Below are 21,561 nucleotides of genomic sequence, written 5' to 3'. Positions count from 1 at the left end.
GAATACATAAATATACATTAGGGGCTTGATTCACTAAACCGTGATAACTCAAATATCACACCTTATGAAAAGATATCACACCTTATCAAAGTTAACATGCCTTATCAGAGTAGCATAGCGAGCACTACAAACCAGCAGGGGCTCAGGGCAGGAACATGTGCCATTGCAAATTAGCAGGTTCGTAGCGCTCGCTATTCTACTCTGAGAAGGCGTGTTAACTTTGATAAAGTGTGATATCTTTTCATAAAGGTGTGATATCTTTTCATAAAGGTGTGATATTTGAGTTATCACGCTCTAGTGAATCAAGCCCTAGGAGTGATTGCCTGCTGTTTTCCTATTTGTGGTCTGTAGATTTTCTAATTTATGGATTTATCCTGCTTTTAGCTGTTGTTTTACCGCACTGAATATGAGACAGCAACTAGCAAAGATACTTTGCACACATGTAACCTTCAGTTACAATTCTATCTCTTTTACAGTAGAACTCTTCTAAATGTGCACCGATATCAACAATTCATGCTTAGGGTGACACTTCGGGGAACAAGCACTGTACAGACACACTTTTGAGCAGTGCATTATATTATTTTTATAATTATTATTATTGGCTTATAAAGCGCCAATATATTCCATGGCACTGTCCAAAGTAAGAAAAAAAACATGGTGTACATAATGCATTCAAATGATATACACCAATATTCCAAATACAGAAATGGTTACAAAATACAGAATTGGTAATGACAGTGACAAAAGTAACATGATGAATAAAATGTATAATGAATTCCTAGACTCTAATGGGGGGAGAGAGCCCTGCCCTTGCGAGCCTTCAATCTAAAGGAATAGAGGGGTAACAAGAGGTGGGTTAGTATACAGTAAACATACCTAGAGGCAGTGTGTTTTAGGATATCTAGGAGTGCAACTTGGCCTTAGAACAAAGGGGAAGTGGCCTAAGGTGGAGAGTATGATATAGCAGCTTTCAGAGGTGGGCCAAATTCAAGAACAATACTCTTGTCTGTCTGTCACTCATTCATTGTTGTCGCCGAGACTTTTTGGGACACCTGTACTCATGTTAAATGAATTATTGAAACTACCTTTTGTTTTAAAAAGGCAAACTACACTGAGCATTCCTTTTCGGTCTCTTTTACTCCCCTATACTTACCTAGTGGTTTTGGGTCAACCCGAGCTGCTTTTGTATTCTGTAGTCCGAGAATGAGTATACTTTTCAGGACATCTGTATCACTTTGGCCCAGGTAACTGAGTTCCTGTTGCAGTGGTCTGACTCAAACACCCCTAAAGCCAAAAAATACTGAACAACAAGGTAAAAGGCATTTTCAAAAGCCCAGTGGAAACTTTTGCAATTATAGGACAAACATACATACCCCATACAGATAGTCAATTGTAGTAGGGGTGGATGAACACCCTGTAGAAAAAGTCACAGGAGACAAAAAACGGGAGCCCAGAAGTGCAATATGTCAATGACCACAATAAAAGTAAATAAATTAAAAGCACTACTCACAAAGGGAGGTTGCTGGGGGCAACCAACCACGGGAAGCAGGTGGAGACAATAAACCTTACTCCACTCGGGGTGGTTCTAGCCAGAACCGGAAGGATGGTCGCTCTCTTAGTGGAAAAAGGGGGACAGAGTCCACTGTGGGGACTCCACTGGTGGTCTGTCATCACCCCTCGGACAGGATGTGTGCTGGGGTATACTTAGCACGTAAAAGGGAAAGAGGCGCCCTGGTGTAATAAAAGCATCTAAAATCAGCTTAAAATCGAAAAGTAATATGAGGTAGCTTACCTCAATGACGAAACCTCTGTAGTTAATACAAGGGATTTTTATTAGCAGATAGTGTTCTGGCCAAGAACCAGCACTGTAAGGCAAGAGTGCCAGCCTCTGTGCCACAGTTGATATGTATCCTTGCCGGTTAATAAGCTGTGCTGTAAGATTAACATAAATCTAAATATTACTCACATGGTTTATATTCTCTGTTCTGAGCTTTCTGGCTTGCGACAGACAAGTGCTGTAGTTATTGTTTTTCTGTAGCAGTCGTCTTAATCAGACTGCCATGGCCTTATCAGGTGAAGGACCCTCATCAACGGCAATTGACACAAGCAGTTGTTTATATCGTTTATATGGTGTTCTTTATCACAGCAGAGGCTAATTAATGTCACATTTCTTAATTAGAGTCTCTGACCTCCTTCAGAACCTGGAGGATTTACATTAATAGTGTACTTTAAATTGGAAGCCAAGCTGTAATGGTAGCAATTACTTCAAAGCTGTTGAGTATTATTTGGATTTTTTTTTCAGTTCTGCTATAACTCACTTAGATCTTTTTGGGGTAGTTAAATACCACAAACACACTTTGATGTTGACTTTTTTTGTAGGAATAGTAATATATGTTCATGTGTTAGTTTGAATATGGAATATGCCATATTTTTCGTACTTTAAGAAAAACGTATAAGATATGATATTATTCAGCTTCAGTAGTTTAGTGACGCACCTGGAACAAGCATGCAGCTAATTGAATGAGAGCTGATCTGTTCAGTCTCAGAAGTTAAAGTTTTACTGGCAGAGAAACAACAACCAGGAAAGTAACATTTTTAAACGGAAGTCAGGAATTAATTTTCCTAAATTGTATTAACCTCTTCCTGCTACTGTCCTATTCATTTTCATGTAGCACATACCGTACCCCCATGCTATATGTATGTTAATTTACTGATCTGATTTTGTGTGCATATATGCATCTCCAGGCTACACTGAAGCACACAGTCTCGGCACTGACTGAATGATTGAGCACTGATCAGTTTAGGCTTCAGTCATGTGACCTCCCCATAGTAACCATGATTGGCTAATCTTGGTGTTCAAAGAAGTTTGGTTCAGGCAGTAAACTTTTGGCAGACTAAAATAGAGCCATGAAATACAGAGAGTTCAGCCCATGTACAGCACGGTTTTGCTGTAGGTAGTGGTGGGGGATCATGACTCCACCCTGCTGACACTATTGCATCTTCACTGATACCTTTTGACTGCCATTTTGGCTCTACAGATGTATTTGGAGATGCTCAACTTCACCTGAATATAATGTTATGCACATAGTGCTTCTCTTTAGGACGTGGAGATAATTCCTTTATGTCCTTGGAAGCGATACTCACGTTCAGAACTGCTGGTTAATAGGATACCGATTACTATTAAAATGACAAATCTTTTTCCAAGTTGGAGTGAATGGTTCTGTCAGTTTGTTTTGACTTTCATGGGTGCGCAGTATGATATCGCTGCATGGTACTACTTCTGTCATTACAGAGTACACAAGTATGATGTGGAAAACCAAAACTGAAGGGATTTTTTTGTAGCGGGTTTAAAAGAACTCACCCCCAGTAACATGGCTTGCATATTAGCTCATGGAAGTGGCCCACAGAAGCATTGCTGTGTGTATTCTAAGAGCTGTAATAATAACGTACATCTGCAGGGTCAGACAACAGGGGGTGGTTATGAGGAGGCTGAAATGCTCAAACTTTACCACCCTTAAACCGGCTGTGTGAACTCTGTCTTGAGAACACAGTATTTTACTTTTGGGCTCCTTTTGAACCCACTAAGTTATCTGATGAGTTTTTTATTTTATGCAGTGTGGTACTCTACACTAATATTGCTAATAGCACATACTGATTGTGTGTATGGAAACATTACACTCAACCACAACGTTAGTCACAATGGTAAGCAAGCTGTTCCTTGTGGCAAGAAAAGATTGCTCGCAGCTTAGGGCTGGTTCACACTGCAAGAGCGTTTTTCTAAGTGCTTGTGATTTTGAAAGCTCTTGCTAATGTAATGCTATGGGTGTGATCCCACTTGAGCAATGCAATTTTATAAAAATCAACCATAGCACTGCATTAACAAGAGCTTTTCAAATCAAGTGCTTAAAATACTCATGCAGTCTGCGTTACAGAAGAATATGCGTTACATATCTGTAATATGTTAGGTTCTCTCAAAATTGTTACTTAAAGTGAACCAGAGACAAAGCACCCTCTTGTATTTTACCATATATATCAGTGGGAACATTAGAGAATACACCTACCTTGCTCTCTGTTTCATTCTTCACTGTTCAGCTTGCTTCTTAGCTGCCCTGATAAAATCCCTGACTGAGCATTGTCTGGTTTTGCTCAGGAATCATTGTAGCTGAGTCTGTGTTCTCTGATGTCTTTTCAAGCCCAAGCCTGCCCCCTTGTGGTTCCGTTTAGGAATCATTATAGCTGAGTCATTATAGCAAAGCCAGACTGCTCAGTCAGGGATTTTATCAGGGCTGTTAAGCAAGCTGAACAGTGAAGAATGAAACAGAGAGCAGGGTAGGTGTATTCTCTAATGTTCCCACTATATACGGTAAAATACACGAGGGTGCTTCGTCGCTGGTTCACTTCAAAGGGCAAAACCACAGTACAGGACTGTGGTAAATAGCTTGGCATTTTTCTCCGAAGTGAGGGGGAGGCGGGGCCAGGCGCCGGAAGTAGAGTGATGCGGGGTCTTCGGGCTTACCGCCAGGGAGGTTAACAAGAGCTTTTCAAATCAAGTGCTTAAAATACTCATGCAGTGTGAACCATCCCTTATTGTTATAGGGAACATAAAGTGAGAGGAATACAGAGGCGGACATCTTCATTCCCTTATAAACAATGCTAGTAGCCTGGCTGTCATGCTGAGCTTTTGGCTTCAGTTGTTTTTGAGTCACACACCTGCAGCTAGCATGCAGCCAGAGGAGACAAAGCATCTGATCTGCATGCTCATTCTGGGCCAGTGACTTGTGTATCAGAGGCAGAGAGCATCAGCACAGCTATCCGACAAAAGGGATTGTTTATCATTAGAGTATGAAGATGGCAACCTCTGTATTCCTCTCACTTCAGGTTCACTTTAACATCTGTCTGAATAAGTGACCCTTCCAAGTTATCCTGGATTGATAAGAATTGTTTGCCGTGAAGGGGCAGACTATCGGATATGTCCCTCTTTAATTAGAGACAGATCTATTTCTGCCAGTGTAGTGTAAACAGATTTCCAATAGATTTCAGCATGCTGGGCCTCCCAGGTCACCCCTCCCCCATCTATGTGTACCCCCGGGCACATAGTGAGTTTTGCAGGCTCACCTGTCCACTGGTGCACCTCATCCTGTGCCCTGCGTCTTTCTCCATGGCCCCTGGGTGCACCTGTATCCCTGTGACCCTGCCTCATGTACTGACATGCAACTGTGTCACATGGTACAGGCACCGCCATGGAGAAAGATGCAGTTCACAGGAGGAGGCGTGCCAGCAGACGAGAGCCTGCGACACTCACTATGGGCCCATGAGGAACATGTTTTACATTGGGGAGACCGGCCAGGGGTCCGTCAGTACTGGGGGAAAACTAATGCTGCTATGACCGCACACCCAGCCAAGCCCTTTCAAGTGAGAGCATTCTGGATAGATCAAAATGACTATCAGGCACCATATTGCAGCATCGCTTATTTTCATCCAGTTAGCCAGATATCCATGCTGCAAATTGAGTAATGTATGAACACCTTAAAGGGAAGGTTCAAGCAAAATAAAAAAATGAGTTTCACTTACCTGGGGCTTCTACGAGCCCCATGCAGCCATCCTGTGCCCTCGCAGTCACTCACTGCTGCTCCAGTCCCCCGCTGGCAGCTTGCTGACCTCGGAGGTTGGCGGGACGCATTGCGTACATTTTTACGCATTCCCGCTAATGCAGGAACATAACACATACATTTTTACGCATTACTGGTTTAATGCGTACAATTTTACGCATTGAACCAGTAATGCGTAAAAATGTATGTTAATGTTCCTGCACTAGCGGGAATGCGTAAAAATGTACGCAATGCGTCCCGCCGACCTCCGAGGTCGGCAAGCTGCCAGCGGGGAACTGGAGCAGCAGTGAGTGACTACGAGGGCACAGGATGGCTGCATGGGGCTGGTAGAAACCCCAGGTAAGTGAAACTCATTTTTTTTATTTTGCTTGGACCTTCCCTTTAAAGGGCAACTGAAGTGAGAGGGAGAAGGCTGCCATATTTATTTCCTTTTAAGCAATACCAGTTGCCTGGCTATCCTGCTTAACTACTGCCTCCAATACTTTTAGCCTTAGACCCTAAACAAGCATGCAGCAGACCAGGTGTTTCTGACATTCTTGTCATATCTGACAAGATTAGCTGCATGCTTGTTTCTGGTTATTGAGACACTACTGAAGCCACATAGATCAACAGAGTTGCCAGGCAACTGGTATTGTTTAAAAGGAAATAAATATAGCAGCCTCCATATTCTTCTTACTTCAGTGTCCCTTTAAGGCTCAAATGTTCACCTACCCCCATGTAGGTACATGTAGGTACTCAGTAACAGCTCGATTTTGCATATTCTTTGTCAGATGAGTCCCTTTTAACTAGTTTTTTTTTTTTGCAATTTTCTAGAGCTGGATGCTGCAGGATACTCGGGCAGCTCTCTCTGGTCGCCTATCCTTTTAGGCTGAACAGTAGAGAGATTTGTCGAGATCTTTCATCTGGGCTATTTCAAGCCATATGCTCACATATCTTTAACACTTTTAAATTGTTTTGCTTTATGTGCAGAAGCCACTATAAAGGCAAAAAGGGTAACATGTTAGTAATTATTTGTACTAAGCTATCACATAGTATATTTTGAACCATGCCTGAATTTGGAATAAATCCAGGGCAGGTTTGCGAGATCACCGGTGTTCTCCAGGGATCTTCAGGCTTGGGGAACCATAGTAAATCATGCACTGTGGGAGGAAAAAGTGGAATGGATTCCAGTAATCCGCTTAATGTAGACAAGCTCCTCTGACTTGAATTGTTGCCCATACTGGGAATTTGTTCAGATTTAGGTAATGGTTGGATGTATGTTTGATCCAAATGATGTAACAAATGACCTCTGTCAGTGGAAATCATTTTGGTCTGTGTTGTAATGGAGATTACGCCTGTGTTTCCATTTCTGCGTACATGTGTATCTGTTAGAGAATCATCTTTCAGTGGTCGTGTTTCTCTGAATATCATCTAATGCGTGTGGGCAGTATGTGTGGGAGCTTTAGTAGCTTCCTTGCCCCTTGCTATTTTGAGCAGCAATGTGTTCTGAAATTAATTAAAAATAAAAAAAATCCAATGACTTTAGTATCAGTCTACACTTTAGATAACGGTTACCTTGAATAATCTGCAGCCGCCGTTTGAGAGTAGAAATTTTTAATTGCTTGCGTTACAGAAGAAGCTAGATCTGTAATATGTTAGGTTCTCTCAAAATAGTTAATTAAAGTGAACCAGAGACGAAGCACCCTCATGTATTTTACCATATATATCAGTGGGAACATTAGAGAAAACACCTACCATGCTCTCTGTTTCATTCTTCATTGTTCAGCTTGCTTCGTAGCTGCCCTGATAAAATCCCCAACTGAGCATTCAGTCTGGCTTTGCTCAGGAATCATTGTAGCTGAGTCATTATAGCAAAGCCAGACTGATGCTCAGTCGGTGATTTTTTTATCAGGGCTGTTAGAAGCAAGCTGAACAGTGAAGAATGAAATAGAGAGCAGGGTAGGTGTTTTCTCTAATGTTCCCACTGATATATATGGTAAAATACATGAGGGTGCTTCGTCGTGGTTCACTTTAAAGGGCAAAACCACAGTACAGTACTGTGGTAAATAGCTTGGCATTTTTCTCCGAAGTGAGGGGGAGGCGGGGCCAGGCACTGGAAGTGGAGTGATGCGGGGTCTTCGGGACGGCTTCGTGGGACGAGACTCCGCAGGTAAATATAGCTTTTTATTACAACAGCGCTGAAGGATTTTTATTTTATGAATGGAGATTCACTGTAAGCAATCCTCCTCCTGTCCCCACCAGGCCCTACGTAACACTTCTACGTACGCATCATTTTGTATGTTCTGAGATGAAAAAGAGTTTTTGCAAGGGACGCTCTCCCACCACATCCGCTTATTGCACCTCATTACGCCTCAAGTCAGATGCACCATGAAAAATTCATGAACCAACAACATAGTTTTACTGTTCACCATTACTGTTCATCATTTAATATTCTTTAATATTTGGAGTTAAAAATATATATAGATTGTATGTTAGGTTTACCACATGCTTTTTTTTTTAGTAGATAGAAACATTGATTGTTGCTGGTCTGTGCTTTACAAATATAGTTAAATGCTGTGCGCCCCACCTCCCTCTTCTCCACCCAGACTCCATCACTTTTTCCACTATTCACTAAAATACATACACAAACACGCAACACAGACAACACATCACACGCACACACCTTCCTTCCACTCATACTGTAGTATGCATGCCCCTAAGCTCCTACCTCACTATCTATCCTATATATCCTTCACTCCCTAGACTATATACCCCTCAGGCCCCATCCACAATATTCATCCTTCACCCATAGTTGATACCCCTTCTTTAAGTTAATTTATAGATGCCCCAAGTTATACATTTTTTATCCGTATATTCATCCTTCACCTATTGTATTCACCCCCACTTTCCCTTCCACCCCTATTATACATGCCCCTATCCACATTATACATTCTTCATCCATATTATGCTTCCACTTACTCTACTCAAAGTATACATGCTCCCTGTCCCTATCCTCACTCTCCAGGTTCCATCAATATTATCCATTCTTCACCAATATTATGCATCCCTCTCTCACTCACAGTACAGATGCCTCCAGGTCCCATCCACCTTATCTGGTTTTCACCTATATTATCCCCCCCCCCCCCCCCTTTTCACCTTTTTTCCACTCACCACTCACCATTTAAGTGCCCTCAGGCCTCATCCACATTATTCAGTCTTTACCCATATTATAGTTATCAGTGAAGATTACAGTGTATTGACTGCTGTGTAGCTACACAGAAACAATTTTAGCTCTGGATTCTTAACCTTTGTGTAACGATTGGCCATGCAGATCGTGGTCGTGACTGGAACCAGACTGGCAGATCCACGATCTCTGCATGGCAATCGTTTTGGTTCCAACAAAACCAGAAGATCACAATGGAAATACTGACGTCTGCACAACAGAGTAGAATAATAAATGTGTTTAATTTACAATAATGCAAGGGTACAAATGCAGATCACCATACACATACAATATACAATCAAACAACGCGTGGTGCACCACAAATACCAGAACCCTGACTATCTATCTATCTATCTATAGAAATATATACAGCAACACACACAATATGAGAATATATACAATAATACAATATATACAGACACGTCTCAGCAGAATCAGAACACAGGAGAATAGTCATACAAGCCAGGATCAATAATCAGAGAATACGAAGTACAATGTCAGAAAGCAGAGAATAGTCAGACTAGCAAGGATCAATACCAGGAGATCAGAATGCAGGAACAGAGTTCAGGAAGGTTGGCCAGAGTCACAACCCTGCAAGGAATCAAGCAAAATGACCTAGCAAATGTGCTGCTAGGAAGTCCGGCCTTAAATATGCAGCACATTGCTCAGGTGACTGACCAGAATCTTTTACAGTTCCATCTGCTAGCCTAGGAATTGCACTGCTCCCAGCAATATGAGAGCCATCTGCTGGTAGACAGCGGAAGTCCACCTCAAGTTCCTTAGTGCTGCCACCAGCAGGATGATACAGGCAGAGATCATTACAGTACCCCCCTCTTTAGGAGCGGACTCCGAACGCTCCACACGATCTCCAGTTAGCCCCACCTGGGTCCCAATAGAAAAACCGAGGCTGGGTGGGCAGGGAGGGAGAGAAATCAAAAAACATAAAATATGGATGGACCACCGGAGTCTTTAGAGGCTGGACAGCCTGGACATGATGTGACTGGCAAGAGTCACGCAGAAACACAGATTGGGAAACAGAGACATCAGCAGCGTGGAGATCATCAGGATCCGAAGGAGCAGGAACAGACTGGAACCCATCAGGATCAAGAAGAGCCGGAGCAGACTTGAGATCCGCAGGAACACCGTACTTGGAAGCAACCCCTGGAACTGCGGACTTGGAAGCAACAACTGGAACTGCGGACTTGGAATCAACAGCTGGAACCGAAGACTTGGAAGCAACAACTGGAACCGAAGACTTGGAAGCAACAACTGGAACCGAAGACTTGGAAGCAACAACTGGAACCGAAGACTTGGAACCAACAACGGGAACCGAAGACTTGGAAGCAACAGCTGGAACCGAAGACTTGGAAGCAACAACTGGAACCAAAGACTTGGAAGCAACAACTGGAACCACAGACTGGATACCCTCAGAAGCGGCAGCAGACTGGATACCCTCAGAAGCGGCAGCAGACTGGATACCCTCAGAAGCGGCAGCAGACTGGATACCCTCAGAAGCGGCAGCAGACTGGATACCCTCAGAAGCGGCAGCAGACTGGATACCCTCAGAAGCGGCAGCAGACTGGATACCCTCAGAAGCGGCAGCAGACTGGATACCCTCAGAAGCGGCAGCAGACTGGATACCCTCAGAAGCGGCAGCAGACTGGATACCCTCAGAAGCGGCAGCAGACTGGATACCCTCAGAAGCGGCAGCAGACTGGATATCCTCAGAAGCGGCAGCAGACTGGATATCCTCAGAAGGGGCAGCAGACTCACCAACCTTGGAAGCAGCAGCAAAGTCACCAGACTTGGAAGCAACAGCAGAGTCGCCAGACTTGGAAGCAACAGCAGAGTCCTGTGACATCTGAGCAGTTAACTGGAAAGCTTCAGGTAGTGCTGCAGGCAGATTAGCAACAGACTGAATAGTCTCGGGCAGGGCAGCAACAGGCTGGATGGTAAACTGGGTGCCCTCAAGTAGTCCAGCAGACCAGGCACTACCAGGAGAAGCAAGAACAGTAGCAACAAAAGTCTGTGAAGGCTGGGCAGCAGCTTGCATAACCTCAGGCAAAACAGAATACGGGATAACTTTAGGCAAGTTAACAGGTTGGGATGCTTCAGACAGGACAGCAGCCTGTGTAACCTCATGGATCTGGATCTTTGGTTGAGCGCTTGGCTGGGCCGTTGGCTGAGCGCTTGGCTGGACCGTTGGCTGAGCGCTTGGCTGGACCGTTGGCTGAGCGCTTGGCTGGACCGTTGGCTGAGCGCTTGGCTGGACCGTTGGCTGAGCGCTTGGCTGGACCGTTGGCTGAGCGCTTGGCTGGACCGTTGGCTGAGCGCTTGGCTGGACCGTTGGCTGAGATCCCGATACAGTCTGTGCGGACTGGCACTGAAACTGTGTGAACTGAGCCTGTGCGGACTGGGAGCAAAGTTCCGCAGGCAAGGAGCAAAGTTCCGCAGGCAAGGAGCAAAGTTCCGCAGGCAAGGAGCAAAGTTCCGCAGGCAGGGAGCAAAGTTCCGCAGGCAGGGAGCAAAGTTCCGCAGGCAGGGAGCAAAGTTCCGCAGGCAGGGAGCAACACTCTGCGGGCTGGATGCAACACTCTGCGGGCTGGATGCAACACTCTGCGGGCTGCATGCAACACTCTGCGGGCTGGATGCAACACTCTGCGGGCCTGGCAGGCTGACCCACTGTCAGCAAACCTAGTCCATGAAAGAGTCCACAAAGAAAGGCGAAGGACTGCTCAGGACAGACTGGAGATTGCTGAGGACACAAATCACCTGGAGTCTGCATGGACATGGTTGAAGTCTGCATGGACATGGTTGAAGTCTGCATGGACATGGTTGAAGTCTGCATGGACATGGTTGAAGTCTGCATGGACATGGTTGAAGTCTGCACGGATCGGGGTGAAGTCTGCACGGAGCTGGATGAAGTTTGTATGGAGCTGGATGAAGTTTGTATGGAGCTGCAAGGAGGCTGCACACGACTGGAATCGGCTGGAGGCTGCACACGACTGGAATCGGCTGGAGGCTGCACACGCTGAATGGAGTTGGTAGGAAAGAATTTCTTTTTGGATGATGACTTATTTTCTAAAGATCTTTGCCAGGACCAAGGTGTAGTTCTGACTGCAGTTTGCAATGGAGTTTGTACAGATAACTGAAATGCAGGTTGTGAACTCTGGACATAAGGGTTATCAGAGAGAGAATGAGAGAGAATTTCTTGCCAGATGGCAATCAAAGCAGAGGCAGACTCATTCTCACACAAGGCATTAACCATCAGAGATCTTACTCCACAAATACAATTCCTAATAAACTCCTCATTTTGTTGCGAATAGAATGACATAAACTGTTCCCTATCATTCTTCAAATAGCCATAATAAGCATTGATCTCTTCTGCAGTAAAATCAAAACTGACTCGATTGCTGCAATCTCTCCACTCATTTGATTCCTCAATCACATGCATGCCTGCATCTGCATTTGAATCAAATGACAAGATTTCCTTCCAAACTTGGATCAGAGCAGAGGCGGCTTCTTGCGGACACAATTTGTAACCACTCATCCTTTCCACAGCATGTACATATTTCAGCAGACAAGAACTTTCCTTTTTAGAATAGTGGTTTAGAAAACTTTTCCTATCCTTCTTTAAATGATCGAAAAGATAGTTAATATCAGCTGCACAAAAGACAGGCTCTAAACGAGATTGGTTCCTAACTGGCCGAGAATTTATTTGTCTATTAATAGAACTTGTGTGTTATCAGTAGAAAGCGCTCCGCTATGTCATCAAAATTAGGTTGCATCAAAATTAGGTTGCATATATCTCCCGTAGGAGTTGCACTCACCCTTCCGCTATGACCACTATTAGACTGGTCATAGATCGCTTTATATCCAGCCCCCGGTCCACGGGTCTGCTGTCACTCTTAGATAGCGTCTCGATCTCCGGTGCTTCAAAATTGCTGTGCTGTAGGTGAGCAGTACTTCCAATGGTGATGTGTCCAATGCTATCTGGCTCTCAGTACCTCATAAAAGATATAGGCACCATAGCGTAATCCAGTTTAAAAAAGTAAAGTTTTATTAAAAGTTCTACTCACAAAAATGCAGAAGTCACAGCGTATTGAGTGTTAACGGGCTCTCCCCCGTGCCTGCCTGTCAGGCCCGCCGGTCAATCCCGCTTCAATCGCCGCTCCACTCCGTGTACGTCCGCTCGTTGTCCAAGGCTCCACCCTACGCGTTTCGTCACACGCGTGACTCATCAGGGGCGTGGTAGCCATTGGACACGAGCTCTCTTAAATGACACAACGCGCCGCCTCTGTCCCGCCTACCAGGCATGTATTTGCTGCAGGCGGATTCCGGAAAAATGGTGCACATGCGCTCCACAATGGAGCGCATAGTTGTGTGAGACGCGGAAAAAGCCGATTCAAACCTCCTGCGTGGAGCGCAAGCACGTCACACGTCTGGTGCACGGGAGTACTCAGGGACTACATTAGCTATAGTTCCCCACGTCAGCCGTGCGCTTTCCATGGCATGCAAAACGGTGGACAGCCCATTATTACATATTGATACCATTAAAGCCTATTATGACAATACATTGTGAATATATGTTACATCATAAAAAATATATATATTTATAAGGTTATAAAAATTAAGTAGTAAAGATAAAATTTTGCATCTTGAAGTATTGCACTAGATTAGACACAGTTAGCATATAGATCTATTGTAAAGTAGAAGTATAACAGTCCCTCTTGTGGTTTAAAAGTGTATTGCACCCTCATTCATATTCCATTCCTCACTAGATATTAGCCAGTATATGTCAATCTGATCTCCCTTAAGGTTTAATATTCCCTTATGTCCTATCCTTCTCTGTATTCAGGTCCATCGATTGGATCATTTTGCTCCATAGTTAGTTATTGGCAATATAGCAGTTGAGGTCTATATCAATGTTATGTCCCTTGGGATGCAATGTCCCCATATTGTATATCCACTTCGTTTCTTTCTTTGAAATTTCTCTGGTTTTATTGCAGCCTCTCCATGAGTAGATCCCTTTCTCAACTCCACAGAACATAAGAGTGCTCGGATTTGAATTGTGATGGGTTCTGTAGTGTTCAGATACACTGTGTCCTGTGAATCCACGTCTAATGTTGCCTATATGCTCTCCAATTCTGGTTTTAAGTAACCTAGTCGTTCTCCCTATGTACTGGAGATTGCAAGGGCACCATACCATATATACCACTCCTTTTGTGTTACAGGTGATGTTTTGCCTGATCTTAAATGTATGTCCTCTTGATGTTGATGTCACTTCTCTGCATCTAACAGGCATTCCCTCTCTACATCCTACACATCCTCTACAGGGGAAAAAACCATCTTGCTGCCAGAACGGTATTACCTCTTTCGGTGGGTTTACACAACTGGGTGCTAGAAAGTTCTTCAGATTTTTTGCCTTCCTATATATGAAGGCCGGTCGCTCCGGTAGAATTTTTTGTAATGAAGTATCTTCTTTCAAGATCGGCCAATGTTTCTTTATTATACCCTCTACTTGTTTGTATTGTATCGAGTAATCTGATATAAAGGGAATGTCCTCTGTCTTATTCTGCTGTCTTATATTCTCCCTAAGGAGGTCATCTCTACTCATCCTTCCTACTGTCATGATATCTCTTTGGATTTCATCCTCATTGTACCCTTTTTCGATGAATCTTCCAGCTATTACCTGCGACTGGGCCACATAATCTTCCATCTGGGTGCAGTTTCTTCGGATGCGTATTAATTGGCCTTTTGGTATTGCCTTTTTCCACCTGGGGTGGTGGCAACTTTTCATCGAGAGGTATCCATTCCGATCTGTGGGTTTGAAATATGTAGTAGTTTTTAATACAGTCCCATCTTTTTCTATATTCAGATCCAGGAAATGGACATGTTGTTTACTCCCTTCCATTGTTAACTCGATACTAACCGGGTTTTGGTTCAAATCTCTAATGAACTTCTCAAGATCTTCCTCATCCCCTCTCCATACAATGAAGAGGTCATCTATAAAGCGTCTCCATGTTAGTATTCTATCATCAGTTATGTCTTGTTCCCACTTCCCCATAAAGAGGTTCGCAAAGGAGGGCGCATACCCCGCCCCCATCGCGCATCCCTTAATCTGTAGGTAGTAGTTCCCTTGATGCCAAAAGTAATTTCTAGTGAGTGCGAACTGCAACATTTTCATTATGAAGTTCTGTTGTTGTATTTTCATTCCCGAGTCTCTCTTCAAATAATATTGTACCGCATCCATTCCTGCCTGATGAGGGATGTTCGTGTATAATGCGGTAACGTCCGCTGTAACCAGTATGTCGTTCTCCTCCACTTTCAAGAGTTCCAAAATTTGTAGCATATGTTTAATGTCCTTTACCACCCTGGGTAGTTCCATTACCATTGGCTGTAAGTAGTGGTCAATATATTGCCCCAAGCGATGCGTAAGAGAGCCTATGCCGCTAATAATTGGCCTGCCCGGTGGCTTCTCTGTATTTTTGTGGATCTTTGGGACCTGATATATGATTGGCGTTCTTGGTGCGGTGGGGTTTAGGAATTCAAATTCTTTGTCATCTAGGATCCCCTCATTTAGTCCTTCCCTTAATATTTCCCTTAATTCCTTCATATATATGCTGCATGGGTTGCCTTTAAGTTTTTTATACGTTGTAGAGTCGTTGACAATTCGTTCTAGCTCTTCACTATATTGTTGTTGGTTAAGTACCACCACGCCGCCCCCCTTGTCGGCCGGTCTCACTACTAGTGATTTCTCTTCCAACATGCTTTTGGCTAATTTTGCCACCCCTCTGGTTTTCTTCGGTTGCAAGTTCTCCAAGTCTCTTTCTACCATCTTCTTAAAGACCTCTACACAGTTGGTGTTAGAGTTGTCCTGAGGGTTAAATAGGGATCTATTTTTCATTCCCGTGTGGATGTATTCACTCACTGGGTTTGCCCTGGTAGTTGGGCCCTCCTTGTTCAGGAAATATTTCTTTATATTGAGAATTCTGCCATATATTTTTGTAGGTCTACATAAGTGCTAAATTTGTTTAATGGTTGTTGGGGTGCATGCTTTAGGCCTTGGTCCAGTATCTTTAGTTCCTCTTTATTCAGGTTAACACCAGACAGGTTATAGATTCCTTTCCCTACCTCTCTCTTCTCCTCTTGAATGCGCCTCCCCCCTCGTACCCCCCTTCTTGTCTTCGTTTGTTCCCATTTGAGACAAGATATAATGAAAATAGATCTATGCATCAACAGAGAGGAAGGGATCTATACAATGATGCACAATACAATATCAGTGTCCAGAACAGGTATGATCCATTAAGACAAGAAGGAAGATTCCAGCCTTTTTTAGGGCCCAATCTAGGATACTACAAACCCCCGAGGAGACCACAAATGAGGCCGGAATACGAACCGATGCAACAACCAACACCAGGAGGGAACAAACGAAGACAAGAAGGGGGGTACGAGGGGGGAGGCGCATTCAAGAGGAGAAGAGAGAGGTAGGGAAAGGAATCTATAACCTGTCTGGTGTTAACCTGAATAAAGAGGAACTAAAGATACTGGACCAAGGCCTAAAGCATGCACCCCAACAACCATTAAACAAATTTAGCACTTATGTAGACCTACAAAAATATATGGCAGAATTCTCAATATAAAGAAATATTTCCTGAACAAGGAGGGCCCAACTACCAGGGCAAACCCAGTGAGTGAATACATCCACACGGGAATGAAAAATAGATCCCTATTTAACCCTCAGGACAACTCTAACACCAACTGTGTAGAGGTCTTTAAGAAGATGGTAGAAAGAGACTTGGAGAACTTGCAACCGAAGAAAACCAGAGGGGTGGCAAAATTAGCCAAAAGCATGTTGGAAGAGAAATCACTAGTAGTGAGACCGGCCGACAAGGGGGGCGGCGTGGTGGTACTTAACCAACAACAATATAGTGAAGAGCTAGAACGAATTGTCAACGACTCTACAACGTATAAAAAACTTAAAGGCAACCCATGCAGCATATATATGAAGGAATTAAGGGAAATATTAAGGGAAGGACTAAATGAGGGGATCCTAGATGACTAAGAATTTGAATTCCTAAACCCCACCGCACCAAGAACGCCAATCATATATCAGGTCCCAAAGATCCACAAAAATACAGAGAAGCCACCGGGCAGGCCAATTATTAGCGGCATAGGCTCTCTTACGCATCGCTTGGGGCAATATATTGACCACTACTTACAGCCAATGGTAATGGAACTACCCAGGGTGGTAAAGGACATTAAACATATGCTACAAATTTTGGAACTCTTGAAAGTGGAGGAGAACGACATACTGGTTACAGCGGACGTTACCGCATTATACACGAACATCCCTCATCAGGCAGGAATGGATGCGGTACAATATTATTTGAAGAGAGACTCGGGAATGAAAATACAACAACAGAACTTCATAATGAAAATGTTGCAGTTCGCACTCACTAGAAATTACTTTTGGCATCAAGGGAACTACTACCTACAGATTAAGGGATGCGCGATGGGGGCGGGGTATGCGCCCTCCTTTGCGAACCTCTTTATGGGGAAGTGGGAACAAGACATAACTGATGATAGAATACTAACATGGAGACGCTTTATAGATGACCTCTTCATTGTATGGAGAGGGGATGAGGAAGATCTTGAGAAGTTCATTAGAGATTTGAACCAAAACCCGGTTAGTATCGAGTTAACAATGGAAGGGAGTAAACAACATGTCCATTTCCTGGATCTGAATATAGAAAAAGATGGGACTGTATTAAAAACTACTACATATTTCAAACCCACAGATCGGAATGGATACCTCTCGATGAAAAGTTGCCACCACCCCAGGTGGAAAAAGGCAATACCAAAAGGCCAATTAATACGCATCCGAAGAAACTGCACCCAGATGGAAGATTATGTGGCCCAGTCGCAGGTAATAGCTGGAAGATTCATCGAAAAAGGGTACAATGAGGATGAAATCCAAAGAGATATCATGACAGTAGGAAGGATGAGTAGAGATGACCTCCTTAGGGAGAATATAAGACAGCAGAATAAGACAGAGGACATTCCCTTTATATCAGATTACTCGATACAATACAAACAAGTAGAGGGTATAATAAAGAAACATTGGCCGATCTTGAAAGAAGATACTTCATTACAAAAAATTCTACCGGAGCGACCGGCCTTCATATATAGGAAGGCAAAAAATCTGAAGAACTTTCTAGCACCCAGTTGTGTAAACCCACCGAAAGAGGTAATACCGTTCTGGCAGCAAGATGGTTTTTTCCCCTGTAGAGGATGTGTAGGATGTAGAGAGGGAATGCCTGTTAGATGCAGAGAAGTGACATCAACATCAAGAGGACATACATTTAAGATCAGGCAAAACATCACCTGTAACACAAAAGGAGTGGTATATATGGTATGGTGCCCTTGCAATCTCCAGTACATAGGGAGAACGACTAGGTTACTTAAAACCAGAATTGGAGAGCATATAGGCAACATTAGACGTGGATTCACAGGACACAGTGTATCTGAACACTACAGAACCCATCACAATTCAAATCCGAGCACTCTTATGTTCTGTGGAGTTGAGAAAGGGATCTACTCATGGAGAGGCTGCAATAAAACCAGAGAAATTTCAAAGAAAGAAACGAAGTGGATATACAATATGGGGACATTGCATCCCAAGGGACATAACATTGATATAGACCTCAACTGCTATATTGCCAATAACTAACTATGGAGCAAAATGATCCAATCGATGGACCTGAATACAGAGAAGGATAGGACATAAGGGAATATTAAACCTTAAGGGAGATCAGATTGACATATACTGGCTAATATCTAGTGAGGAATGGAATATGAATGAGGGTGCAATACACTTTTAAACCACAAGAGGGACTGTTATACTTCTACTTTACAATAGATCTATATGCTAACTGTGTCTAATCTAGTGCAATACTTCAAGATGCAAAATTTTATCTTTACTACTTAATTTTTATAACCTTATAAATATATATATTTTTTATGATGTAACATATATTCACAATGTATTGTCATAATAGGCTTTAATGGTATCAATATGTAATAATGGGCTGTCCACCGTTTTGCATGCCATGGAAAGCGCACGGCTGACGTGGGGAACTATAGCTAATGTAGTCCCTGAGTACTCCCGTGCACCAGACGTGTGACGTGCTTGCGCTCCACGCAGGAGGTTTGAATCGGCTTTTTCCGCGTCTCACACAACTATGCGCTCCATTGTGGAGCGCATGTGCACCATTTTTCCGGAATCCGCCTGCAGCAAATACATGCCTGGTAGGCGGGACAGAGGCGGCGCGTTGTGTCATTTAAGAGAGCTCGTGTCCAATGGCTACCACGCCCCTGATGAGTCACGCGTGTGACGAAACGCGTAGGGTGGAGCCTTGGACAACGAGCGGACGTACACGGAGTGGAGCGGCGATTGAAGCGGGCCTGACAGGCAGGCACGGGGGAGAGCCCGTTAACACTCAATACGCTGTGACTTCTGCATTTTTGTGAGTAGAACTTTTAATAAAACTTTACTTTTTTAAACTGGATTACGCTATGGTGCCTATATCTTTTATGAGGTACTGAGAGCCAGATAGCATTGGACACATCACCATTGGAAGTACTGCTCACCTACAGCACAGCAATTTTGAAGCACCGGAGATCGAGACGCTATCTAAGAGTGACAGCAGACCCGTGGACCAGGGGCTGGATATAAAGCGATCTATGACCAGTCTAATAGTGGTCATAGCGGAAGGGTGAGTGCAACTCCTACGGGAGATATATGCAACCTAATTTTGATGCAACCTAATTTTGATGACATAGCGGAGCGCTTTCTACTGATAACACACAAACTGTATCGATAGGGGAACATCGCTGAACCTACTTTAGAGCGCAAACGCAAGGACATTTACAAGAGGGATATAGAAACCATTTGAACACAGCTGCTTTGGTGGCTGCAAAGAAGGACTGTATATTTAACCCCTGTGAACCCTATGTGGGGGGAATATACAACCAAAAGACTGGTTTAGCGCTTTACATTTGTAAACATTATTAATAGAACTTGACTGAACTACATCAGAAACAGAATCACGACTGGACTGGATTCTAACAGACAAAGAACCAATCTGTATATTATTCTTTGCTGTCACAGAACAAGGTTTGCATTGGGAAATTAACATCTCTTCCCAGGCAGACATTAATAATGAGGTTTTTTTTAAATTTGCATACTCTTAAATCAATTAATGATTGAAGGGATTGAACACAAGCTTGCATAATATTTTTGTCTTTCTTGGAGTAGAACTTAAAGAAAGATTCCCTGTCATTTTTCAAAATAGAAGTCAAAACGGTAACATCAGATGGGCTAAATGGAGGATCAAGAAAATTATCCTTGGATAATTTACTTTTCAGCAACCATTGAAGGACATGCAGCAGGTCCTGCACATCTTCTGCAGACAAGATTTGCTGTTTTACATATTGTTGCACCAAATCTATTAACTGCTGAAGGTGCTTTCTGGAGTAAGCTGCAAAATACAGGAAGGAATAACTTTTGTCTTCTTCAGCAACCAAGGCATAGTAGTACACATCATCAAAATTCCAACTCTTTGTCCAGATAGTTGAATCTGCAGTATTTCTGTGATCAGTATATGGGTAGGCTAGGTCATTATGTAACGATTGGCCATGCAGATCGTGGTCGTGACTGGAACCAGACTGGCAGATCCACGATCTCTGCATGGCAATCGTTTTGGTTCCAACAAAACCAGAAGATCACAATGGAAATACTGACGTCTGCACAACAGAGTAGAATAATAAATGTGTTTAATTTACAATAATGCAAGGGTACAAATGCAGATCACCATACACATACAATATACAATCAAACAACGCGTGGTGCACCACAAATACCAGAACCCTGACTATCTATCGAAATATATACAGCAACACACACAATATGAGAATATATACAATAATACAATATATACAGACACGTCTCAGCAGAATCAGAACACAGAAGAATAGTCATACAAGCCAGGATCAATAATCAGAGAATACGAAGTACAATGTCAGAAAGCAGAGAATAGTCAGACTAGCAAGGATCAATACCAGGAGATCGGAATGCAGGAACAGAGTTCAGGAAGGTTGGCCAGAGTCACAACCCTGCAAGGAATCAAGCAAAATGACCTAGCAATGTGCTGCTAGGAAGTCCGGCCTTAAATATGCAGCACATTGCTCAGGTGACTGACCAGAATCTTTTACAGTTCCATCTGCTGGTGAGCCTAGGAATTGCACTGCTCCCAGCAACATGAGAGCCATCTGCTGGTAGACAGCGGAAGTCCACCTCAAGTTCCTTAGTGCTGCCACCAGCAGGATGACACAGGCAGAGATCATTACAACTTGGTTAGGGTTCCACTACATGCATTTTTTTATTGTTTGCTGCATGCAGAAGCGCATTAGTTCTGACACACAACTGTAAAATTGTTAATTCTAGTGTGGTTTTTCATGATCATAGAAAAAGTGCGGGCCTTTGTTTCCGCACACCACGTGCATGATCATTATGTATTACATTTTACATCTCCAAACACCCATGTTGTCCAGAATGCATGAAAATAAATGAAGATGCACCCCAACAGTAAGAAAATAGGAGCACATGCTTAGTTCTAAATAGGAATTGGATTGTACAAACACTTATCTCATCATGTACATGTTTTTTCATTACTACTACGGGTCATA

At 43.3% G+C, this 21,561-nt stretch overlaps 1 protein-coding gene and 1 long non-coding RNA gene across 2 annotated transcripts in view; one reads left to right on the top strand and one right to left on the bottom strand.

Moving 5' to 3' along the window:
• Positions 1–21,561, bottom strand: part of LOC137524888 (uncharacterized) — a 70,697-nt gene that overhangs the window by 1,861 nt on the left and 47,275 nt on the right. The window contains exon 2 of the long non-coding RNA XR_011022802.1: positions 1,154–1,300. This is a non-coding gene — a long non-coding RNA (uncharacterized lncRNA). The remainder of the gene's footprint in view (positions 1–1,153; positions 1,301–21,561) is intronic.
• The window catches only part of UBE2F (ubiquitin conjugating enzyme E2 F (putative)), a 335,459-nt gene that overhangs the window by 294,757 nt on the left and 19,141 nt on the right, over positions 1–21,561 (top strand). The gene's annotated exons all lie outside the window — the stretch shown is intronic.

The sequence above is a fragment of the Hyperolius riggenbachi genome, chromosome 7 (genome assembly GCF_040937935.1).
Source record: "Hyperolius riggenbachi isolate aHypRig1 chromosome 7, aHypRig1.pri, whole genome shotgun sequence".
Lineage (NCBI taxonomy): Eukaryota > Metazoa > Chordata > Amphibia > Anura > Hyperoliidae > Hyperolius > Hyperolius riggenbachi.
Note: the sequence above shows the minus strand (reverse complement) of the source record. Positions and strands in the feature narration are given on the sequence as shown.